We start from the raw sequence: 13,927 nt of genomic DNA on the forward strand, positions 1-13,927 counted from the left end.
CCATGCTGACTTGGACCAATCCTGTCACTGCTTTCCAAATGCACTGCTATAGATCTTTAATTTTCCCACTACCGATGTCAGGCTAACTGGTCTATAATTCCCTCTTTTCTCTCTCACTAATTTTTAAAAAAGTGGGGTTACATTAGCTACCCTCCAATACATAGGAACTGATCCAGAGTCTATAGAATGTTGGAAAATGAGCACCAATGCATCCACTTCATTACGTACTCTGAGACACTCTGAGATGCAGATTATCAGGCCCGGGGGATTTATCGGCCTTCAGTCCCATCAATTTCCCTGAAGACTTTCCTGACTAATAAGGATTTTCTTCAGTTCCTCCTTTTCGCTGGACTCTTGGTCCCCAAGTATTTATGAAAGTTTATTTGTGTCTTCCTTAGTGAAGACAGATCCAAAGTATTTGATCAATTGTCCTGCCATCTCTTTGTTCCCCATTATAAAATCACCTGATTTTGACTGCAAGGGACATACATTTGTCTTCACTAATCTTTTTCTCTTCACATATCTATAGAAGTTTTTGCAGTCAGTTTTTATGTTCCCAGCAAGCTTACTCTCATACTCTATTTTCCCCTTCCTACTTCAATCCTTTGTCCTCCTCTGCTGAATTCTAAATTTCTCACAGTCCTCAGGTTTGCTGCTTTTTCTGCCCAATTTATATGCCTCTACCTTGGATGAAATGCTATCCCTAATTTGCCATGTTAGCAACGGTTGAGCCACATTCCCCATTTTATTTTTACGCCAGACAGGGTGTACAATTGTTGAAGTTCATCCATGTGATCTTTAAATGTCTGCCATTGCCAATCGGCCGTCAAACCTTTAAGTATCATTCGCCAGTCTATCCTTGCCAATTCACGTCTTATATCATCAAAATTACCTTTCTTTCAGTTCAGGATCCTCTGAATTATCTGTATCATTCTCCAGGTTAATGAAGAAATCTACCATATTATGGATACTCTATCCCAAGGGACCTTGCAAAACAAGATTGCTATTTAATCCTCTCTCATTATGCAACACCCAGTTTAGGATGGCCAGCTCTCTAGTTGGTACCTCGACATATTGGTCTTGAAAATGATTGCTTATACACACTAGCAAATCCTCCTCCACCGTATTGCTACCAGTTTGGTTGCCCAATCTATAGGCAGATGAAAGCCACCCATGATAATTGCTGTATCTTTATTGCATGCATCCATAATTACCTTTTAGATGCCATCCCCGACCTCACTATTACCGTTTGGTGTTCTGTACACAACCCCCACTAGTATTTCCTGCCCTTTGGTGTTCCGCAGCTCTACCCATATAGATTCCACATCATCCAAGCTAAAGATCTTCCTTACTATTGCATTAATCTCATCTTTAACCAGCAACGCTATGCCACCTCCCTTTCTTTTCTGTCTATCATACCTGAATATTGAATACCCCTGGCTGTTGAGTTCTGAGCCTTGGTCACCCTGGGGCCAGGTCTCCATAATCCCAATTACATCTTATCCGCTAACAGCTATCTGCACAGTTAATTCATCCATCTTATTATGAATGCTCCTCGCATTGAGACACAAAGCATTCAGGCTTGTTTTTTAAAACTCGTTATCCTTTTAGAATTATGTTTTAATGTGGAACTTTTTGATCATTGCCTTTGATTTCTCTGCCCTCCACTTTTCCTTATCTCCTTTCTACCTTTTCCTTCTGGCTCTATTTTACTTCCCTCTGCCTCCCTGCATAAATTCCCATCACTCTGCCATATTAGTTAAAACCCTCCCCAACAGCAGCAGCAAACACTCCTCCTAGGACATTGGTTCGAGTCCTGCCCAAGTGCAGACCGTCCGGTTTGTACTGGTCCCACCTCCTCTAGTACCGGTTCCAATGTCCCAGGAATTTGAATCCCTCCTACATGCACCATTTCTCAAGTTATGTATACATTGGATATATTCAAGTGGGAGTTAGATATGTCCTTTACGGCTAAAGGGATCAAGCGGTATGGAGAGAAAGCAGGCAAGGGATACTGAGGGAATGATCAGCCATGATCGTATTGAATGATGGTGCAAGCTCGAAGGGCTGAATGGCCTACTCCGGCATCTATTTTCTATGTTTCAATGTTTCTATATTTCATCCTAAGTATCCTGCTATTTCTAATCTGACTAGCACGTGGCACAGGTAGCAATCCTGAGATTACTACCTTTGATGTCCAACTTTGTAATTTAACTCCGAGCTGCCTACTTGTAGGACCTCATCCCGTGTTTTACCTATATTGTTGGTAGCTATATGCACCATGACAACTGGCTGTTCACCCAGCCCTTCTTGAATGTCCTGCAACTGCTCCGAGACATCCTTGACCCTTGCACCAGGGAGGCAACATACCATCCTAGAGTCTCAATTGTGGCCACAGAAACGCCCAACTGTTCCCCTTACAATAGAATCCCCTACCACTATAGCTCTCCCACTCTTTTCCATGCCCTCCTCTGCAGCAGAGCCACCTATGGTGCCATGAACTAGCCTGCTGCCGCTGCCTTCTCCTGATGAATCATCTCCCCCAACAGGGTCGATGACGGTAGTGCGTACGATGTAGTATATATGGGCTTTGCAAAACTTTTGTTAAGGTCCCACATGGTAGATTCGTCATGACGGTTAAAGCCCAGGGAATATAGGGCAAAGTGTCAAGTTGGATACAAAATTTGCTTGGAGGTAGGAAGCAAAGGGTAATGAGTGATGGATGTCTTTGTGACTGCAAGGATGTTTCCATGGGGTTCTAATGGGTTCACTACTGGGACCTTTGGTTTTTGTGGTATATATCAACGATTTAGATTTGAATATAGGGAGTATGATTAAGATGATACTAAAATTGGCTATGTGGTTAATAATGATGAGGAAATCATGGGCTGCAGGAGGATATCAATTTACTGGTCTGATGGGCAGAGCAGTGGCAAATGGGATTTAATTCAAAGAAGTGTGAGGTGATGCACTTTGGGAGGGCTAACAATGAAAGGGTATAATTATTAAGCGGTAGGCCACTTAATAGTGTAGATGAACATAAGGACCTTGGAGTGCTTGTCCAAGGATCCCTTAAAGTAGCAGGCCAGGCATATAAGTTGTTTAAGAAGGCAAATGAAATGCTTGCCTTTTTTGGCCGAGGCATAAAATATAAAAGCAGGTAGGTTATGCTTAAATTGCATAATACTTTGATTAGGCCACAGCTGGAGTATTGCACGCAGTTCTGGTCACCATATTATAGGAAGGACGTGAGTACAAAGGAGATTTATGAGGATGCTGCCTGAAATGGAGATAGTGATAAGGACAGATTTGATAGGCTGGTTTTGTTCACATTGGAACAGAGGAGGTTGAGAGGAGACCTCATTGAGGTGTACAAAATATTGAGGGACCTGGACATAGTGGATAGTAAGTGTCTATTTCCATTGGTGGAGGGGTCTATTATGAGGGGACATAGCTTGAAATTGGTTGGTGGAAGGGTTAGAGGGGATTTGACGAGGCGGGTGGGATCTTCTTTATTCTGGGTATGGTGGGGATCTGGAACTCGCTGCCTGGAAGACTGGTGGATGCAGAATCCCTCACAACCTTTAAGAGATCGTTTGATGGGCACTTATAGTGCAGCAACCTGCAGAATTATGGACCTAGAGCTTGTAATTGGAATTAGACTGGGTGACCGTTTGTTGGACGGAGCAGATATAATGTTAATTACTGCTGTGAATAGAATACAGCCAGGATGATCTGGATGAGTTTCGATCGCCTGGATGGGTCGGAGAGGAATTTTCCCAGATTTTCTATCCCTGAATTGGCCTGGGTTTTTACCTGGTTTTTGCCTCTCCTAGGAGATCACATGGCTCCGGTTGGGTAGAGGTTAGAATGTTTTGGTATAAGAGGTGGCACAGTTATGGTGAGGCGGATTGGTTGGGCAGGGTGCTCTTTCCTTTCCATCATTGTTCATAGGTTTATCTGTAACCTTTAGGGCCACTGACCAAGGGCCGTGTGACTTTTTGTTTGCCGGCGCAGACACGATGGGCCAGAATGGCCTCCTTTGGCGCTGTAAATTTCTATGTTTCTATGTTTCTATGTATCTATTGGTTGCAAACTACCAAAATTGCCTGGATTCTGGAGAGCCGCTAGCAGATAGAGCACCACAAATTTAACACCATCGTTTAAGAAAGGGGAATCAGAAAGCACAACATTTTAGACCGGTTATCCTAACATCTCTCTTTTGTAAAATTCTGCATTCCATTGTTAAGGAAGCTGTAGGAGGATTATTGGAATATCGTAGCACATTCAAGTATAGTCAGCATGGCTTTATGAAAGGGAAATCATGTTTTACAAATTTGCTGGAGTTCTTTGAGTATTTAATGAGCAGGGTGGATTAGGAGGAACCAGTGGATATGGTGTGTTTGTATTTCAGAAGGCATTCGATCCGATGCCACGTAATATGTTACTGCATAAGCTAAGATCTTGCGAATTTGGGATTAATATATTAGCATAAATAAGGATTGGCTGTTTAACAGAAAACAGATTCACGATAAATGGGTCATTTTCCACTTGGCAAACTGTAACTAGTTGTGTATCACTGGGATCGATGCTGAGGCCTCAACTTGTTTAAAATATATATTAATTACTTTGATGAAGGGAACGAGTTTAATGTAGCCATGTTTTCATGATAATGCAAAAAGGGGTGGGAAAGCAACTTGTGAGGCAGATACTAAGAATCTGCAAAGGGATATATGCAGGCTAAATTAGTGGGCAAACAGTTAGCAGATGGAGTATAATGTGGGAAAATGTGAGGTTAGCGACTTTGGCAGAAAAATTAAGTGCATGTCCTTGTGCATGAAACACAAAATCTAGTATGCAGGTACAGCAATTAATCAGGAAGGCAAATGGATGTTGGCCTTTATTTCAAGGGGGAATGGAGCATAAGAGCAGGGAAGTCCTGCTACAACTGTACAGAATATTGGTAACAACGCAGCTTGAGTACTGCATATCGTTTTGTTCGCCTTATTTAATGAGGGATACACTTGCATTGGAGGCAGTTCAGAGAAGTTTCACTAGGTACGTTCCTGAGATAAAGAGTTTGAATTATGAAGAAAGGTTGAGCATGTTGGTCCTATACTCATTGGAGTTTAGTAGAATGAGAGGTGATCTTATTGAAATATATAAGATAAAGATGTGACTCGACATAGTACATGCAGAGGGGATGTTTCCACTCGTGGTTGACTTAGAACTCGGGCAGCATAATTTAAGAATAGGGGATCGCCCATTTAGTACTGAGATGGGAAACAATTTATACTCTCAGAGGTTCGTAAATCTATGCAATTATTTGCCCAGAGAGCTGTGGAGGCCGCGTCATTGAATATCTGTAAGGTGGAGTTGGACAGATTTTTGAACGATAAGGGACTGAAGGGTTATGGGGAGCTGGCAGGGAAGTGAAGCTGAGCCAAAGATCAGATCAGCCATGATCTTACTAAATGGCAGAGCAGGCTCGAGGGGCCAAATGGGCTACTCCTGCTCCTATTACTTATTAACATCTTACCTAGGATGTCATAACACAAACTTTTGAGAGTGGAAGATAATTGTTCAGAACCACTTTTAATCCCGTCGATTGGTTTCCATTTTTCGGATCATACTCTACAGAATTTCTCTTAATTGTGGTTAACAGCATGGATAGTGAAACAGTTAACCATTGTTTCGTCCATGGTCACTCACTATATTTACCAGTAAAAGCAATAATCGATGAAATTATTTGACAATATAGCTCCCAAACGTGTTTTTTCTCAAAATTCCACATAATTTGCTGCTCATACTATGTGTCCCAAAATCCTGGCACAAAAATCAGGCAAGTTATTAAATACTTTTGTACCAATTAACAGAGCTGGCAAAGTTTGAAACCTGAATGAAAAATGACACTATTTTAACAAATAAGTGTTAATTTTGTGTAACTTTCTTTGGGACATGGAAATAAAAAAGATGCAATAGGGGCTACGTTTAGGGAGTAATCGCTCCTCGGCGATATACGAAAGGACGATTATGAAGTGGTCAACCCGACTACACACTGTCTAATCTAATGAAGTGAAGGCAAAGAATGGCTAAAGTTAATTGAAAAGGACGAAGATGTGACTTTCTCATTAGGAGTAGATTGTTATCCCTATGACACAAGCGTGCTCTGCAAATATTTCAAAATCTGAAAATAATATTGCTGATTTTTTCATTAACAACAGCTTCTCAGAATATAAAATATCAACAGGTTTACCAAGAAATGATTTTGTGACATTAAAAATGAGCAAAATGAATGCATTATATATAATCACATTTAAACTAAGACAACTGGTTGAGAACTGCAATGTAAGCAACATTTATTATTTCAGTAACTTTAGCGAGTAATTTTGTACAAGGCAACTAACTGATTCTTAAAACTCTCTATTTTGTGAGACCTTGCACTATGCCACGCAACACGAGAATTATTGGTCAGGTGATAACATGGTAAGTAAACTTTTACGTCTGATGGTGTCACGGATGTAATTATAAGGATGAACAGGCTCTCGGCTTCCTACATTATGCCAATTTAAAATAAAATGCAATTCAATAATGAGCTGATAACATTATGTGCATTTGTTTGAAGATTTTGATTGCGCACTTCTAAATATATTGTGGTATAAATATTTTTGAAGCAGTCCAGCTTTAAGAACAGTTGCTGCAGTTATTGCTTGGCACACGTTGTGTCGCTGTCTACCAATAAAATGCAGAGACGCTGCAAGGGATCTACTCCCTCTGCCAGCTGGGAAAAACAGACCAGACTCAGCGAGAGAGAGACAGACTGTGCCTGCGTTTATGTTGTGTGGCCGTGTTCAGAAAAAGCTCTTTGAGTTTGTAGTTTTCGGTTCAGTATTAGTATTTAGAAGCATGTTCCACCCATCTTTTAGGTGTCAGAGATTAGAATTGGTGATATTTAGAAATCTTACAACAATATCCAACCCAGAACAATGGCGATTACCATCAGCAGGAGCGCATTTTTCATTTTCCTGATTTGTGTATCGGACCTGGTTTGGGACAGATTCGCTACTTGGTTCCCGAGGAGCTGGAGTACGGGGCCTTCGTGGGGAATGTCGCTGAGGATTTAAGATTGAACATTTGGTAATTACCGCCTCGCAACTTTTGGATGGTCTCCGATGACAGGAAGCAATACATGGAGGTAAATCTGGAGAATGGGATTTTATTTGTATAACGAAAGAATCTACAGAGAACAGCTTTGTAGACAAAGCATTGCCTGTTCCCTTTCTTTTGAAATAGCACTCGATAATCCTTTGGCAATGCATCGTGTTGCAGTCGAAATAATAGATGTAAATGATAATTCATCCAGTTTTTCAAAGGAAGAATTTGCTTTGCCTATTATTGAATTAATAGCGATAGGGGCGCGCTTTCCTATCGAGAGCGCACACGACCCTGACGTGGGCACAAATACTATCATCAGTTATCATATCAGTCCAAACGAGCACTTCAGCCTCAAAGTACAGCCGAGAAGCGATGGGAATATAATTGCTGAACTGTTGTTAGAAAAACTGGTGAATAGTGAGCAACAGTCAACATTTCATCTTGCATTGACTGCCATCGACGGTGGGATTCCCCACAGATCCGGCTTTGCTCAGATTATCATCACTATTCTGGACGCGAATGATAACGTACCTGTATTTGATCATAACATATACAGCATTAATATACCAGAAAACGCCCCCATGGGTACATTAGTGATAACGTCTAAGCAGTTGATTTAGATGAAAGTACACACGCCGAGCTAAGATATTCTTTTACCAGCCACACATCGCAACGTTCTCGTCATTGTTCAGACTGGACCCCGGAATTGCAGAAATCAGAGTTGCAGGAATACTGGATTTTGAAGAATCAATTATTTATGAGCTTAGTGTAAAAGCTGTGGATAAAGGTCCATATGCAATTCCAGTACACGCCAAAGTTATGGTCGATTAATTGACATGAATGATAACGTCCCCGAGGTAGAGGTGACATCGGTATCCAGTACAGTCCCAGAAGATGCCGAACTTGGAACCGTGATAGCTGAAATAAGTGTGAATGATCCAGATTCTAGTTAAAATGGCCAGGTTCAGTGTGAAGTTGATACAAATGTTCCATTTAAGCTGCAGAGGTCTTTGAGAAACTATTATAAACTGGTTACAAATGGAATTTTGGACCGGCAAATGGCCCCCACTGTACATTGTATTTATTTCAGCCTGGGACAGAGGATCTCCACCTTTTGCAACAAATAGGCATATATTGGTTTCAGTTTCTGATGTAAATGATATAGCGCCGAGGTTTGCACTGTCCTCATATAATGTGTTTGTGATGTAGAACATTGCACCTGGTACGTCTATATTTGCCGTTACCGCCAGGGATCCAGATGTGGAACAAAATGGAGAAGTGTCATATTCAATACTGGAAAATCAGATAAAATATGCTTTTGCGTCATCTTATATTACTATTAACTCGAAGAATGGGGATAATCATGCGCTGAGTTCATTTGACTCAGAACAAATTAAGAATTTCAAGATCAAAGTTCAAGCTAAGGATGCTGGATCTCCCCCACTGAGCAGCACTGCCATTGTGAATGTTATCATCTTGGACCAAAATGACAATGCACCGAGTATTATTTCATACTTAGCGTGGAACAGTTCGGCATCAGTGCAGATTACCCGTCACTCATGCTATCCAGGGCACTTGGTTAACAAAGTTTTGGCAACTGCTGCTGATTCTGGCCAGAACACACGGCTTTTTTTTCAAATTTTGGAGGCCACTGATGCCAGTCTGTTTACAGTAGGCCTCCGCTCTGGAGAAATCAGAACATTCCGAAGTTTTTCGGAACAAGATGCCACCACACAAACCGTGGTCATCATGATGAAAGACAATTGACAGCCGAGCCTCTACAGCACAGCCACAATCATCTTTTCAATCCTGTCCAATGTTACTGAAACATTCTCTGTAACAGGTCACCAACTTAGAAATCCTGAGCTCTTTTCTGACCTGAATGTTTACTGAATCATCATTTTTGGTTCAACGTCCATTATATTCCTGGCATCCATCATTTTTCTGATCGTGCTAAAGTGCACACAGGATAGGAGTGTCAATCATCCCAACCCCACAGGTTGTTGCTGCAGGTGGAGGAATTCGAATAATGCCTTTAATCGGAGTGCTGCACCAAATGATTTGTTAAAATATACTGGGGCTGGTCAGCCACTTCCCACTTCTGAACCGTATCACTACTCTGATTGCTTATCTCCAGAGTTATCCAAAAGCAATTTCCTGTTTCTAAAACCCTGCGAAGCAACAATGCCTCTCAATGATTTGAATGTTCGTCACAATAGTGTGAGGTATTAACACACGGCAACTTTTATAATGGAGATATTTGATAACAATTTAGTATCGTAGGGAGTTGATCTATTGTGCAGTGCAATTCAAGTCCACCTACGAGTGTAAAGACCCCCCTCCCCCCCAACTTCAATGTGTATAGATATTGAAAATAATACCTATTTTCACTTTCAATATTCTGAATATCCTCAGTGGATCATAATTTATTGACATTCGCATATGTAACTGACTCCTTTTCGTTATGCTAAAGTTCTTACACCTTTGGAAACAATATTTCCCTCCAATGGACTTAAATGTACCGATTGCAGTGTTAAAGATTTTCTTTTGAAATACTGTACCTCATTAAAATGTTTTCTTTTACATTATAAAGTGGGAAGTATTTCAATAAATATCAGACACTTAATATTATCACATTTTTCCGAGGTGGCATACATTGCTTTTATATACAATAAGTTGAATTTAAAGAATGGATCAAATAAATCATGATATTTCCTTCTGCCAAGCTGCAGTCAATATTTTCCGAAGCGAGCAGCATGCAATATGAGTAAATCTTCTTTTATCTGCAATGAACGGATGTCTCTTCGTGACTTCATGTAAGTAAAAATATAATTCTAGAGGCATTTGGAAGAAAAACGTTGTAACATGTTTCAATGGCACATCATCTTGGCTTCGAATATCAGGCATCCAAACTCGACAACTTTGGAACATTGTATCATCAGCGCTTAAGTGGACATGCACACAAGTGCATGTGAAGTATTGGGTGACCTGTTATAAATAAGAATTCGAAATTACATTGTCTAATTAGTCAAACATTGTAATTAGTAAGGCAAACCGTTGCAAGTTGTTTAGCCATGATTTCCAACAAGAGTCTCCAACTTGAGGCGCTAGGCTATCTGTGGCCCAGGGCCATGGCAATCCGGCTCTCAAACCCCAAGTAGCTCGCACCTGTATGAGATTATATTCCGAATAAGTTATTTCCTGCTATTAGACGTTTTTGGACCTGAGGGTTTTAAAGATCTGCTTTAGAATTGTGTTAAATTGTTCGATAAATCTGAAACATTAACCAAGATGGGTTTGAACTTGCAACTTTGAAATAAACAAAGCAGTAGAAATATGGAAGAAAAGCTTCGTGTGTTATGGTATGCACCCTTGTGGTAGCTTAAGACAAGATCATGAGCACCTGAAGGACGATCATAATTATGACATTCTTGATTGAAAGAGAAAACATTAGTGAACATTTGTACATTCGAAGCATGCATCAACTATAAAATACATTCTCCATGCTTTGCAACAATAATTGTAAATAATTATCACCACACATACATGACAAGCATATTGCCGTGCAGATGTACTTGAAGAAAAATGTTGTAGAAGATTCGAATTTACATTTTCCATTCAATACCATTTTATGGCTATATGTCTCCCAACACTTTCAACTATTTATTCTCGTTCATGGCCTTCTGCCATTCTGCTGTGTGTTTCCCAACACATCTAGGAACATAGAAACATAGGAACCAGAGAAGCCATTGAAAGCCTCGAGCCTATTCCACCATTCAATTAGATCATATCTGTGCTGAGTCCTGACTCCATATTCATTTGCTCATGTTACACTTTGGCTTATATTCCTTAGTACGTTTGATGAACCAAAACAATCAATCTCCGATTTAAAATCATCAGTTGATCTAACATTAATTTGCCGTTTCTGTAAGACAGTTTCAAACTTGAATGTAGAAGTGTTTTTACCATGTTTTTTTTCCTTACTGATCAGGCTCTAATTTGTAGACTATGCGCTCTAGTGCTAGAATCCCCAATCAGTGGAAAAAGTCTCTCTCTATCTAACCTATCTGTTTCCCTCAACATCTTAAAAATTCGATCAGATCTCCTCTTAATCTGCTTAATTTAAAATGTCTAAAACTCTGCACCAGCTCGGTGAAAGTATAGTCCTTTGAATTATGTTGCATTTCGAGTGTTATGTTATTTTTGGCATTTTTATGAGGTTTGTCGTATGGCTAAACAGAAGGCAAGCAATGTCGTTTCCCTTGAACCTCTTCCATATTGTCATAACGGTACTAGACTTCATAACATCAATTGTTTCCTCCCGCCGCCAGTCATGTGACCTCCTAGGTGAGGTAAAAAAAATCAGCTCCGACAATTAATGTGAAACAATTCGCCAAGTCTATTAAATCTAGTTCAGAATATCACAGTGACCATGAGGTACATTTATATATTTAGTCCATAGTTGTGGGTATCACTAGCAAGGCCTGCATTTGTTGCCGATTCCTGGTTGCCCGGTTAAAGCTTGTTCTTGATCACCTAAAATTAGTGAGGTTAAGGTCGTTCCACTATGCATTATTTGCAGTGATTTAATAAAATTAATTGACTTGCTGGGTCTTTGGAGAGCAGTTAAAAATAAACACATTGCTTTGGATATACATTCACGTATATGCCAGATATGGTAAAGATGTCAGATATTGGATTTATATGAACATCGAACAGCTTCACAAACATTTCTATATGAAGCAGAATTTTATCCCTAAATGTATTTTAACTGAATTCCCCATTACCAAACTACCATGGTGGGATTTTAGCACACATTCCCTAGATTCTTACTTCGATAATGTAATCACTACACTAACATACATAGCCAACACCCGCCTACCTTCTGTACATAGTGATATAAGTCACAGCAAATAGATCACTCAGTGGTTGCAGCGAACCAACACTCACCACATGAACCGGTAACTTAGTATATGTTTGAATATTCTTCTGCACAGAGATAACCTCCCAGCATATATCCTCGTTCCTAGAGTGATTGTTTGCACATTTCCCCTAACATATCTGGCATAAATAGTCTCCCTGCACAGAGAGTCTGGTCGAATTATAAATTAAATACATCAATTTAATTATGGGGATATCTATGCATGTATATTATGAAAATAATCAACTTTCTTACATTATGGCGTTAAGCAACGTTTTTAAACTAGGAATGATTCTATTCATTCTTCATATCATACAGCATGTGAGAAAAACCGAAGTGTACAATATATTCTAGATCAGGACAAACCAGGTCGTGTACAAGTACACCATTGTTCTTCTTGGAATATGATGAATCATCCTTGGCCTACAACCTCTCTTCGCAAAATCCTCTCAACGCAGATGGTGCTCCATCAAAGACTCTTGTGGTATAATACCTCGTTCCCTATCCCTCTTAGCAGGCTTGGTGTTATATCTACAAACTTTCACGACACGACAGTTATGGACATTAATGAAACCTGCAAGATGCAGGCTATTCCACCGTCGCATTCAGATTATTTTGTAAACTCTATTTATGGTGAAACTTTCTCACATAGCACAGATCTATGGAATTTAAATGGATGCTAAAAACTCTCCCTCAGTTTAAAACAAATCAAAGTATTGAAAGAGCATGAAGGAGTATTCATTCTTCAGAGATTTGATTTAATATAGTTAATTTTCTAAAAAGTCCAGGAATTCCGAAGTAATCGATGAGGAGATCAACACAAAGAATTGGACAGGCCTTTATGTTCGAATTTACATATAATGTAATGAAAGATGTGTGTCGATTAAGTGCCTTTCATGCATTCAGGATGTAACAAAGTGCTTTATAGATAATTAATTATTTTTGAATGTTATCAGTTTGTAATGTAGGAAACGGGGCCACTAATTTGTGCACATCAAGGTCGCACAAACACGAATGTGATAATAACCAGATAATGTGCTTAGTGCTGTTCCAACAGAGAAACAAGCTGTTCATTCAAAGTTAACTCAACCATTTCCCATTCGAGCTACCTCTGCGCACCCTGGCTCTGTAACCCTCATATCCCTTCTCACTCATGGAAGGCACAAGCCTCCCCATAAAGACATCAATGTTATTTGATTCAACCAATCTATGTGCAATAGAAACATAGAACGTAGTAATATAGGCATTTACAGCGCAGAAGGAGGCCAATCCAACCATTGTGTCTGTGCCGGCCGAAAAAGAGGCACATGACATTTGGTCAGCAGCCCTAAAGGTTACATACGAACCTATGAACAATGATGGAAAGGCAAAGAGCACCCAGCCGAAGCAATCCGCCTCACCACAACTGCGACACCACTTATAGTGAAACATTTTACACTCCACCCCAACCGGAGCCATGTGATCTCGTAGGAGAGGCAAAAAACAGATAAAAACTCAGACCAATTGACGGAGAAAAAATCTGGGAAAATTCCTCGCTGACACATCCAGCTGATCGAAACTAGTCCAGGAGATCACCCTGGCCGTATTCTATTCCCTGGAGTATTAACATTTTATTTCCTCCGTCCAACAAAAGATCATCCAGTCTAATCCCAATTACCAGCTGTAGGTCGATAACCCTGCATGTTGCTGCACTTTAAGTGCCCATCCTACAATCTCTTAAAAGTGGTAAGGGTGGGTTTCTGCATTCACCACCCTTCCAGGCAACGGATTCCAGATCCCTACAACCCTCTGAGTAAAGAAACCCCCCTCAAATCCCCTCTAAACCTTCCAGCAACCACTTAAATCTATGCC

At 40.2% G+C, this 13,927-nt stretch overlaps 1 pseudogene; it reads left to right on the forward strand.

The window, feature by feature from the left end:
• Positions 1-6,986: 6,986 nt before the first annotated feature.
• LOC139261960 (protocadherin-10-like) lies at positions 6,987-9,387 on the forward strand (annotated as a pseudogene).
• Positions 9,388-13,927: the final 4,540 nt, after the last annotated feature.

The sequence above is a fragment of the Pristiophorus japonicus genome, chromosome 4, assembly GCF_044704955.1.
Source record: "Pristiophorus japonicus isolate sPriJap1 chromosome 4, sPriJap1.hap1, whole genome shotgun sequence".
In the NCBI taxonomy this organism is placed as follows: domain Eukaryota; kingdom Metazoa; phylum Chordata; class Chondrichthyes; family Pristiophoridae; genus Pristiophorus; species Pristiophorus japonicus.